The following is a 12101-nucleotide window of genomic DNA, read 5'->3' as shown; positions in this document are numbered from 1 at the left end:
CTTGGTTAAAACTTATTGTCTGAACTTTACCTTAGTAGAACTTAGTCCCTGAATAATTTTAATCATTTAAAACAATAGTCCTACATTTCAAAAGATATATAACTTTAGTTTACTTTCAAAAATATGGGGCCAACATTTTAAATAGATAAAAGGCATAAGGTGCTTAACACCCCAAAAATATTCATAGAAGAGCACCAAGTACTGGAAATTTTTTTTGCCTGTTATATGCTCTAACAGTTTATTTTCATAGCATTTTTGATATGTACCATTATTCGTCGTTAAGTTTAACTGTTAAAAGCACTGGTTAAACCGCATAATTTTACAATCAAATTCAAAGGTGAATAACAACCTGGATATTTTTGCAATGAAATAAAACTTCTAAGGCATATAAGAGGAAAAAAAAAATTTCAGGCACTGGTGCTCTTTCGTAGATACTTCCAGAGTATTTAAGCACTTTATCTCTGGCTAAAATCATGATAAATGAGTTGCACCAAGTCAAAGTTCATAAATTAAGTTTTAATTGAGTTAAAATTGTAAAGACCAAGTTAGCTACAATTAAAATTTGATAAATGACTCATAAATATAGGAATTAGTTGATTTAATTTTTTAATTTAATATTATCAACACATTAAAACTGTAGGTATATCCAAATTCATTGAACATTAATAAATTTCCTCAAAATGACCATCTTTTCCCGAACGGAAACTGAGAGGATCCCTAGGCACAGGAAGCATTATAACTTTCTGATTAATTGGCCTTACAAGGACTGCAGCCGACTTAGATTTCCGATGGCTGGAGCTACAGAACCCGTCAAGTAATTCCTGCTTAGGTTCCTGATAATGGCCATTTAATTTGAGGAAACATTAGAATAAATATGAAGCATGTATCCAAAATAATAATAATAATAAATATGAAGCATATGGATGCTTTTAAGTTTCTGGAGAAGCCACTGAGGAGGAGATAATTAAAAAAAAAACATACAAATAGGTGAGGTGAGTGAAAGTCCACAGCTCTGGTGGGATTTGGCCAACAACGTCCTGTTGATAAAGACTCCTGCCAGAACAAGATCAACAATATATATATATATATATATAAGGCAATAAGTAATTAACAACATGATGAAGAAAAATCAAGCTAAGTAGAGAGACATCAAATTATACGGACAGTGCATAAATGTGGCAAGTGGTGCCACTGGAACAGTCGCATTTGATAAATGGACTGAAGAAATCATCAATGGAGGTAGCGTTGTTGACGGCTTGTCCGCTGCATATCTCGCCGCTTATATTCCATACAGTTTCTACTGGCGATATATTCCATTTGTTGAAGATTGAATTCAAAGCTTTCGCTACCCAAATTATTAATTAAATGTTAATAATAATTCACCGTCCACTGGATATATAGGAGACAGATTATTAAGAGAGAAGTATCTATTAGTGAAAGCACGTAGATACCTTCGGAAGGATCTGTAGGAGGGATTTGAGCTTGTACTACCCCAGCCAAGCACACATAAAAAGCGGAAGCAATTGCAAAAACCAAGACCGGTGAAGCAGAAGAAGGAGAAGGAGACGACAGAGACATGGATGTGTGTGCGCGCACGCAATTGTAAGATATATAGCTTGCTATAATTTAGAAGCACAACAAACTAATAGAGATTTAGAGATATCAAAATGGATATACATACGGGGATTGCTCTAAGGATTTTGCAGAATATCTATATGTTAGTGCATGCGTATACATATACATCCACAGACCAGGAGCCGAGTCTCTGACCACGTTCTCAAAAGCACAAAAGCCACGTGGAATATTACAACACCATATATTGGCAGGATCATCAATGTGCAACCTCCTAAAGTCTGAAGTCTAATGGCGTGTTTTTCTATGCTAGTAATTATGAGTCAAAAGGAAAAAATTCATATCAGGCAAAGTTAACAACTGAATAACCTTTTCTTAATTCTATTAGGTAATTAGATGGGACTTATAAATTGACATTCAGATGGCTTCTGAATTAATTTTTTTTTTAGTTTCAAATTTATTAACTACTCATATTTAGTTTTACCATCAAAATTTAGAATAGTTACGATCAATTTAAATATATATTTTATTTGTAATCATTTGTATAATAATATATCTATCAAATTTCCGTAAATTTTATAGTAATTTTAATATTTGAAACTAGTTACAATTTTGTCAATAATTAAAAATCGCACAATTAATTGTCTTAAGTCTTTCAATATTCAATAAATAGTGTGCATAGTAATCACATGGTAAATGATTGGACTAAATTTTCATTTAAGGAAATAGAAATATTTTCACCAAGAGATAGAGACCGAAGCAATTGACTGTGATAACCTCCCAACCCAATTCGATTTATAATCACTTGGAACATTAATTCATGCTCCCTTTATATTGATTAAAGGGAAAGCATATTGAAGAATTTGAATGTTAAGTCGTAATTATTTTTAAGAATCAATAGTATGTCCAAGAATTTGCATGTTGAGTCGAAATTATTTTTGAGAATCAATGTTATTATTAAAGTTTGTGACATTTAGATATAAGATGCTGAAAAAATTAGCATGGAATCTTCTATATTCACAAGTCATTGACAAACTCAATTTATTCTAATTTTAGGGAACTTGAAACGTTAATTCGTCGGTGAACAGCGACATTTACCTAGAAAAAAATTACTGCTTTCTAATCAAAACAATTGCCTTCTCAATGGACCTTTCGATCGGTTTGTGGCATCATGGGTCTCCTCCATTATGGCTTTGAATGATTTATTTGTCAGAGAAACGCGGAGTAAGGAGGACGCTTGGAAAGAAAATGTTGAAAGATTCATTTGCTACCAGTAGTAATCAAGTGGACCAGCTGGTCAAAAAAAGTAATCAAGTGGACCAAGGTAGACCGGGCACTTGTGGGTAAACACTAGGGACAGCTGTTAACTAGAATTGAGGGTTTGGAATAGCGCTACTGTGGAGACATTCCGACCCCCTAGAATTGATGGTTTGAACTTTGAACAAGGAAAGGAGAGGCAGAACATGTTGTGGAAGTTTGGTGCTTAAGGAGGTAATTCTATCATAGGAAGATGTTCTTCGGTCACAAAAACTTAAGTGCAATTGATGGCTGCATAATACTGTCTAACTAATTTGATTATATTAAGAAAGTTAAGAAGTTAGTTAATTATAATAAATATACTACATATTTTTTTTGAATACCCTAATCATCTTCTTTAATATCCTCCATAATTCTCTCTTCTAGTTGATTATAGATGATAGAGTATCAATAAGAGTAATTTAAAAAAATGATAAATAGGATAAATAAGTCTTAAATTTAAGACCAAAATCAATTCCATAATTAGATCCTACATTAAGGATCAAAGGAGCACTAAATGAACCCTAAACGAGATTGGAGTGTTAGATGTATGTAAGAAATAACATCATGATATTAGATTCCTTTTTACTCTTTTTCTTTTTAGGGGAAACTAATTTGGAAGCCGTTATAATTATCTTCAATTTTGAATTAGGTCCTTATATTTACATTTCTTTTTATTGAGTCCTTTAATTTTCTATTATTGGATCCGTTGGTCCCAACAGTTAAGTAAAATGAAACACCGTTAATTTTTTTTTTTTAGTTTCAAATTTATTAACTACTCATATTTAGTTTTACCATCAAAATTTAGAATAGTTACGATCAATTTAAATATATATTTTATTTGTAATCATTTGTATAATAATATATCTATCAAATTTCCGTAAATTTTATAGTAATTTTAATATTTGAAACTAGTTACAATTTTGTCAATAATTAAAAATCGCACAATTAATTGTCTTAAGTCTTTCAACATTCAATAAATAGTGTGCATAGTAATCACATGGTAAATGATTGGACTAAATTTTCATTTAAGGAAATAGAAATATTTTCACCAAGAGATAGAGACCGAAGCAATTGACTGTGATAACCTCCCAACCCAATTCGATTTATAATCACTTGGAACATTAATTCATGCTCCCTTTATATTGATTAAAGGGAAAGCATATTGAAGAATTTGAATGTTAAGTCGTAATTATTTTTAAGAATCAATAGTATGTCCAAGAATTTGCATGTTGAGTCGAAATTATTTTTGAGAATCAATGTTATTATTAAAGTTTGTGACATTTAGATATAAGATGCTGAAAAAATTAGCATGGAATCTTCTATATTCACAAGTCATTGACAAACTCAATTTATTCTAATTTTAGGGAACTTGAAACGTTAATTCGTCGGTGAACAGCGACATTTACCTAGAAAAAAATTACTGCTTTCTAATCAAAACAATTGCCTTCTCAATGGACCTTTCGATCGGTTTGTGGCATCATGGGTCTCCTCCATTATGGCTTTGAATGATTTATTTGTCAGAGAAACGCGGAGTAAGGAGGACGCTTGGAAAGAAAATGTTGAAAGATTCATTTGCTACCAGTAGTAATCAAGTGGACCAGCTGGTCAAAAAAAGTAATCAAGTGGACCAAGGTAGACCGGGCACTTGTGGGTAAACACTAGGGACAGCTGTTAACTAGAATTGAGGGTTTGGAATAGCGCTACTGTGGAGACATTCCGACCCCCTAGAATTGATGGTTTGAACTTTGAACAAGGAAAGGAGAGGCAGAACATGTTGTGGAAGTTTGGTGCTTAAGGAGGTAATTCTATCATAGGAAGATGTTCTTCGGTCACAAAAACTTAAGTGCAATTGATGGCTGCATAATACTGTCTAACTAATTTGATTATATTAAGAAAGTTAAGAAGTTAGTTAATTATAATAAATATACTACATATTTTTTTTGAATACCCTAATCATCTTCTTTAATATCCTCCATAATTCTCTCTTCTAGTTGATTATAGATGATAGAGTATCAATAAGAGTAATTTAAAAAAATGATAAATAGGATAAATAAGTCTTAAATTTAAGACCAAAATCAATTCCATAATTAGATCCTACATTAAGGATCAAAGGAGCACTAAATGAACCCTAAACGAGATTGGAGTGTTAGATGTATGTAAGAAATAACATCATGATATTAGATTCCTTTTTACTCTTTTTCTTTTTAGGGGAAACTAATTTGGAAGCCGTTATAATTATCTTCAATTTTGAATTAGGTCCTTATATTTACATTTCTTTTTATTGAGTCCTTTAATTTTCTATTATTGGATCCGTTGGTCCCAACAGTTAAGTAAAATGAAACACCGTTAATTTTTTTTTTTAGTTTCAAATTTATTAACTACTCATATTTAGTTTTACCATCAAAATTTAGAATAGTTACGATCAATTTAAATATATATTTTATTTGTAATCATTTGTATAATAATATATCTATCAAATTTCCGTAAATTTTATAGTAATTTTAATATTTGAAACTAGTTACAATTTTGTCAATAATTAAAAATCGCACAATTAATTGTCTTAAGTCTTTCAACATTCAATAAATAGTGTGCATAGTAATCACATGGTAAATGATTGGACTAAATTTTCATTTAAGGAAATAGAAATATTTTCACCAAGAGATAGAGACCGAAGCAATTGACTGTGATAACCTCCCAACCCAATTCGATTTATAATCACTTGGAACATTAATTCATGCTCCCTTTATATTGATTAAAGGGAAAGCATATTGAAGAATTTGAATGTTAAGTCGTAATTATTTTTAAGAATCAATAGTATGTCCAAGAATTTGCATGTTGAGTCGAAATTATTTTTGAGAATCAATGTTATTATTAAAGTTTGTGACATTTAGATATAAGATGCTGAAAAAATTAGCATGGAATCTTCTATATTCACAAGTCATTGACAAACTCAATTTATTCTAATTTTAGGGAACTTGAAACGTTAATTCGTCGGTGAACAGCGACATTTACCTAGAAAAAAATTACTGCTTTCTAATCAAAACAATTGCCTTCTCAATGGACCTTTCGATCGGTTTGTGGCATCATGGGTCTCCTCCATTATGGCTTTGAATGATTTATTTGTCAGAGAAACGCGGAGTAAGGAGGACGCTTGGAAAGAAAATGTTGAAAGATTCATTTGCTACCAGTAGTAATCAAGTGGACCAGCTGGTCAAAAAAAGTAATCAAGTGGACCAAGGTAGACCGGGCACTTGTGGGTAAACACTAGGGACAGCTGTTAACTAGAATTGAGGGTTTGGAATAGCGCTACTGTGGAGACATTCCGACCCCCTAGAATTGATGGTTTGAACTTTGAACAAGGAAAGGAGAGGCAGAACATGTTGTGGAAGTTTGGTGCTTAAGGAGGTAATTCTATCATAGGAAGATGTTCTTCGGTCACAAAAACTTAAGTGCAATTGATGGCTGCATAATACTGTCTAATTAATTTGATTATATTAAGAAAGTTAAGAAGTTAGTTAATTATAATAAATATACTATATATTTTTTTTGAATACCCTAATCATCTTCTTTAATATCCTCCATAATTCTCTCTTCTAGTTGATTATAGATGATAGAGTATCAATAAGAGTAATTTAAAAAAATGATAAATAGGATAAATAATTCTTAAATTTAAGACCAAAATCAATTCCATAATTAGATCCTACATTAAGGATCAAAGGAGCACTAAATGAACCCTAAACGAGATTGGAGTGTTAGATGTATGTAAGAAATAATATCATGATATTAGATGCCTTTTTACTCTTTTTCTTTTTAGGGAAAACTAATTTGGAAGCCGTTATAATTATCTTCAATTTTGAATTTGGTCCTTATATTTACTTTTCTTTTTATTGAGTCCTTTAATTTTCTATTATTGGATCCGTTAGTCCCAACAGTTAAGTAAAATGAAACACCGTTAATTTTTTTTTTTAGTTTCAAATTTATTAACTACTCATATTTAGTTTTTACCATCAAAATTTAGAATAGTTACGATCAATTTAAATATATTTTTTTATTTGTAATCATTTGTATAATAATATATCTATCAAATTTCCGTAAATTTTATAGTAATTTTAATATTTGAAACTAGTTACAATTTTGTCAATAATGAAAAATCGCACAATTAATTGTCTTAAGTCTTTCAACATTCAATAAATAGTGTGCATAGTAATCACATGGTAAATGATTGGACTAAATTTTCATTTAAGGAAATAGAAATATTTTTACCAAGAGGTAGAGACCGAAGCAATTGACTGTGATAACCTCCCAACCCAATTCGATTTATAATCACTTGGAACATTAATTCATGCTCCCTTTATATTGATTAAAGGGAAAGCATATTGAAGAATTTGAATGTTAAGTCGTAATTATTTTTAAGAATCAATAGTATGTCCAAGAATATGTATGTTGACTCGAAATTATTTTCAAGAATCAATGTTATTATTAAAGTTTGTGATATTTAGATATAAGATGCTGAAAAAATTAGCATGGAATCTTGTCAATGACAAACTCAACTTATTCTAATTTTATAGAACTTGAAACTTTAAGGGAAAATCCCAAAAAAGGTCCTTGGAATATAGGAAATGCCAGATTGGGTCTTTAAATTTCGAAAATGACAGAATGAGTCATTGACCCAATCTGTCATTTGTGAAATTCAGACGAATTGACAATTTTACCCTCATTTATTCATTCACTACAATGATTCAAGGAATCACTATAAGAGTTTAGGTGTTACCTAGATTCGTGTAGCGAATAACTACTCACTTTTTCATAGTCAGGTGTCTTGTTATTAACTACAACTAATTCTGTAATCACTAGAACAATGTAAGCATTACCTAGATTTGTGTAGAGAATAACTACTCATTTTTTCATAGTCAGATATCTTATTATTGTCAGGTACCTTATTATTAACTACAACGAATCTTGTAATCATTAGAATAGTATAAGCATTACCTAGATTTGTTTAGAGAATAACTATTCACTTTTGTTTAGGGGTAAAATTGTCAATTCACTTGAATTTCACAAATGACAGATTGGGTCAATGACCCATTCTGTCATTTTCAAATTTTAAGGACCCAATTTGAGATTTGGTATATTCCAAGGGCTTTTTCTGGGATTTTTCCAAACTTTAATTCATAGGTGAACAGTGACATTTACGTAGAAAAAATTTACTGCTTTCTAATCAAAACAATTGATTTCTCCATGGACCAAACTATTACAATAATAACGGAAGTTTGATGTCCTTTTCGATCGGTTTGTGACATCTTGGGTCCCCTGATCCATTATGGCTTTGAATGATTTATTTATCAGAGATACGTGGAGTAAGGAGGGCGGTTGGAAAGAAAATGTTGATAGCTTCATTTGCTACTAGCAGTAATCAAGTGGACCAAGGAAGACTGGGGACTTGTGGGTAAACGCTAGGGACAGCTGTCAACTAGAATTGATGGTTTGAACTTTGAACAAGGAAAGGAGAAGCAGAACATGTTGTGGAAGTTTGGTGCTTAAGGAGGTAATTCTATCATAGGAAGATGTTCTTCGGTCGCAAAAACTTCAATGCAATTGATGGCTATATAGTACCTATCTAACTAATTTGATTATATTAAGAAAGTTAAGAAGTTAGTTAATTATAATAAATATATTACATGTTTTTTTAAGAATACGTTAATCATCTTCTTCAATATTCTCCATAATTCCCTCTTCTACTTGATTATAGGTGAGAGAGTATCAATAAGAGTAATTCAAAAAATAATAAATATGAGAAGTAAGTCTTACATTTAAAACTAAAATCAACTGCATAATTAGGTCCTACATCAAGGATCATAATAGTACTAAATGAACCCTAAACGAGATTAGGGTGTTAGATGTGTGTAAAAAATAACATCATGATATTAGATGCCTTTTTGGTCTTTTTCTTTTTATTTCAATAATTTGAGATGTGATTCCAATGAACCATGCAAACCTACGGTTCCAAACAAGTCAATAACTTCTTAATTTAATGGCACGGTATATTTCCTTAAAAGGAAGAGATTGTGGAGAGATGATTAGTGAAACTTTCTTTTTTTTCAATACTCGTTAGTCAAGCAAGCATGGAAATGGGCAGGGCACAACGGAAAACTTTGGGTACGCAACTTGAATGGGATACAATGAGATCTTCCTCCTGTATTTAAATATAAAAATTACTTAATTAAATTGGCTAAATTTAAAAAAATTAGTTGAATTACTTAATTATAATAAATATTACTTGATCTTCTTAAAATACTTTTAAAATACGAATATGATTTTTTTTTAAGGTTGTTTTATTCTCATCATGATGCCAATTGTTTTAGGACATGTTTGGTGGATTGGAGGAAAAATGAGCCCCTCCCTTCATTTAGTTAGAAATTTTGGAGGGTTCCTCCTTACCTCCATTTTATCTTCCCTTCAAATTGGGGATTTTTGGAGGGAAGTTAAATTTTTGGACTATTTTATCCCTATATTTTTTGTAATATTCTATTTGTACCCATAAAATATATTATTATAAAATTTATTTCAAATAAAAATATATTATTATAAGTAAAAAAGAAAAAATAAATATTATTATACTTTAAAAAATATATCATGACAAAATTTAATTTAAAATAAAAAATATTATTACAAAATATTATTAAATTTTAATTAATTTTTTAAAAATATATTATTTTATGAATTAAAATATGTTTAAATCTAGAAGAAAAAGCATAGTAAAAAAACAAAAATTTCATTTTTAAAGCATATAAAATTTGTTAATTTGATTATTTAAATATATTATCATATTAATTAGAGTAAAAAATTATTGTGCTGATTTGTTAATACACATATTAATATGACAAGACTGGATTTTCATTAAATTATATAGTTTTAATTAAGCTATAAATTAATTCTATATAACATATAAATAAAAATACAAACTAACACGTAAGGGTAAAAGGGTAAATTAATTATTATTATCCATTCCTTCTTTCTTGAACTAAATAAGGGATCATTAAATATTCCTCCCATCTTTTTTTTAATCAAACCAAATAAGATAAGGTTAAAACTTTTCCACCCTATCTTTTTTTTCTTTTTGTCCCTTCCTCGAAATCAAACAGGCCTTTGAGAAACCAAATAATAGATCATCTTAGTCCTTCATTGAGATTTTTTTTTTCTCGCTGGTTATTTTCAGAATTCTGAATATGAGCCCACGTTGATGATTTACAGTGGCTTCTCAAAGGGGGTGTTATTGTATTTCAAGATTTTACTAGACATATTGTAACTGAATTTTGGCATAGTGAAGTAGACTCGTTGGAATTTTGAAAAAAAAATTTAGGATGTTAAATACTACTGAAAAAGTATTTTAAAGTAGGGAATGCACTAATAAAAATTTTAGGATATTAGGTGCTACTAGAAAACACTATTATAACGAATTGAATGTAACTTAATTTTTTGGGTCAATACAAACTCCAGTCTCTTAAGTTTGCTGTTATTTTAGTTTTGGTATCTCAAATTTCAAATTATAGATTTTGGTCCCTCAAGTGTTTTTTATTAATAATATTAGTCTCTATAATCCAATAAAAACTTAGACCATTTTGTCCCCTGAGGAACTAAAACCTATGGTCTGAAACTTGATAGAACAAAATCAAAATGAAGGCAAATATGAAGGACCAAAATTTGTATTAACCTTAATTTTTTTTAAAAAAATGGACAAAATAAATAAAAATGAAAAATATAGAAGCCCGAGACATTATGGGCCACGGTCCTCTTTGTCTTTGTATCTCAGCCCAGTAGAAAGCCCAATCAATAAAATCTCATCCACAGACTTGAAGGTAAGAGCGCACGACGTGTCCCTTTTTTTTTAAAAAATTCATGAGTATAATAATTTTTTATTATGATGATAAAAAATATTTTTTTGATTTTTTATTTCATATTTTGTGACAAATTATATGCCGCTCAATCATCGTTTACATTAGTCATGATTAGTGGATCATGATTTGTAAGCATAGGAACTAATAATTGGGGGAAAACTGAAAAGGATTAGCAAATTATTATTATTTTAAATAAAATCAATTATCTAACAGAATCGAAACAAATTTGTTGAATTATTAGGTTCAATTTGTGGTTTTATTTTTGTTTTGCTTAGTGACTTGATGCTCTTTTTTTTTTTCGCTACAAGAAAGTTTAGGTGAGTTGGATCCTGAAAACTTACTAGAGCCAGGCATGCTTCTAGACTAAGAGAGTGCTTACAGAGGTACTTATAGATTGTTTACCAACAAGGTCTTCACATGGCAGGGAGATTTGAACTCACGATCTTGTGAGTTATGAGCTGATTTCTTATCAATTGAACCAACTCTTATTGGTTACTTGATGCATTTTTGAATATATATAACAATGTTTTCTTCTATTTCTTTTGTTCTCCTCTTTAGGATTGGGCTACAATGTGCTTAAACTCTAGTAATCATGTAAAGTGGCCCAATATGTTGTAGCCCATTTTAATTGTGTTTTAATGAACTTATCTTGTTAAAAAAAAAAAATTGCCAACAATAGTTAGTTTTATTGGTAAAAAGCCAGCTCAGAATCTATAAGGTCGTAATTTTAGATATTGTTATCAATGTGAAGACCTTATTAGTGAACAATCTACAAGTACATCTCTAAGTATGCCTTGCCCTAACCCTGTGAGTCTAGAACCCAACTCAGCTATTTTTTTTTTTTTTAAACAAGAAGGGGGGATATCCCATAAAGAAAAGAAAGGGAGACAATCTGAACACAAGGCCACAAAACCTTATTTGATCATCCTTTTTATTGGGAATGGCATTCGCCCTAGCTCGAGCTTCTTGCCCTTCTTTTGCTTCCCTCTGTTTCTTCCTTGCGAGTCATCTTCTCTTTGCTACTTCCATATCTATCACTCAATCCCCTCTTATCCCAACCATCCTTCTTCCTTGTAGATCTCTTAATCTGTTATCTCAAGCATTGCACTTGCTTGCTTCAGTTCTTTTACTATCATCTGATGCCACTGCAACTGATCCAACAATTGGCCTACTCAACTCTCAACTCAGATGGACTAGAGGGAGTACTAGTGAAAATTTTTTTTAAGGAATTACATGTAACTTAATTTTCTTCGTTTTTTTTAAATGGACAAAATGAACTTCCAGTAAAAAAAAAAGGGACAAAATGAACAAAAAAAGAGAATATTAAAGCCAAAG

The 12101-nt window shown here is 30.4% G+C and overlaps 1 long non-coding RNA gene across 1 annotated transcript; it reads left to right on the top strand.

Annotated features, from left to right (window-relative positions):
• Positions 1-1515: 1515 nt before the first annotated feature.
• Positions 1516-11855, top strand: LOC114759935 (uncharacterized). The gene is made up of 4 exons (XR_003741991.1): positions 1516-1582; positions 7647-7652; positions 8141-8146; positions 11844-11855. It is a non-coding gene; the product is annotated as an uncharacterized LOC114759935 (long non-coding RNA).
• The last annotated feature ends 246 nt before the right edge of the window (positions 11856-12101 follow it).

Source organism: Neltuma alba, unplaced genomic scaffold (genome assembly GCF_004799145.2).
Source record: "Neltuma alba isolate B1F8T4 unplaced genomic scaffold, ASM479914v2 tig00001631_pilon, whole genome shotgun sequence".
NCBI lineage: Eukaryota > Viridiplantae > Streptophyta > Magnoliopsida > Fabales > Fabaceae > Neltuma > Neltuma alba.
This window is presented reverse-complemented; position numbering and strand designations above follow the sequence as displayed.